Source organism: Sinocyclocheilus grahami, unplaced genomic scaffold (assembly GCF_001515645.1).
Source record: "Sinocyclocheilus grahami isolate Dianchi unplaced genomic scaffold, SAMN03320097.WGS_v1.1 scaffold372.1, whole genome shotgun sequence".
NCBI lineage: Eukaryota > Metazoa > Chordata > Actinopteri > Cypriniformes > Cyprinidae > Sinocyclocheilus > Sinocyclocheilus grahami.
In genome coordinates this window covers 897,253-897,971 of record NW_015505551.1, presented here as the reverse complement: position 1 = coordinate 897,971, position 719 = coordinate 897,253, and positions in this window count along the sequence as shown.

The following is a 719-nucleotide window of genomic DNA, read 5'->3' as shown; positions in this document are numbered from 1 at the left end:
GAATTATTCTGTTTTTGATCAAATCATTGGAGTCCACCATTCAGTAAACTATCCATAAAGACGGTCTAAATCAGAGGTCTCCAAACCTTTTACAACAAAGGGCCAAAAATCAAACTTGACTGAGGTCCATGGGCGGACACTAAAAGTTGCACTATATCAATTAAATTTGGTCCCACTCTATATTAGGTGGCCTTAACTACAATGTACTTACATCAAAAAAATATGTACAGTGTACCTGTTGTGTTAATACTGTATTGCAAAACAGTTGCTATTGAGTTGGGATACGGGTATGGTCAGGGACAGGTTTGGTGGTATGGGTAGGTTTAAGGGTGGGTTAAGGTGAAAAGGATGGGTCAACAGTTTAATTATAAATTAATTATAATGTAATTACATGCAGGTTTTTTTAAATTATAAGTACAATGTAAAAAAATTATGTATACAATAAGTGCATTGTATCAAATTATGAATTTAAATGTAAGTACATAGTAGTTAAGGCCAATAGAAAGTGGGACCGATCAAATTTTATTTTCAAAGTTTCATACTACAATGAATAATTTGAACAAAATAGTTTGAGCAAAATCCATATATGCAAAGTAAAGTTGTATTTCACTTTTAAAGTGAACATTTACTGATTGAACTAAAAAAAAGGTCAAAATAACAAATAAACAAATAATTCAATCAATAATCATATTGAATTAAATAAAGCATAATTAAATAAG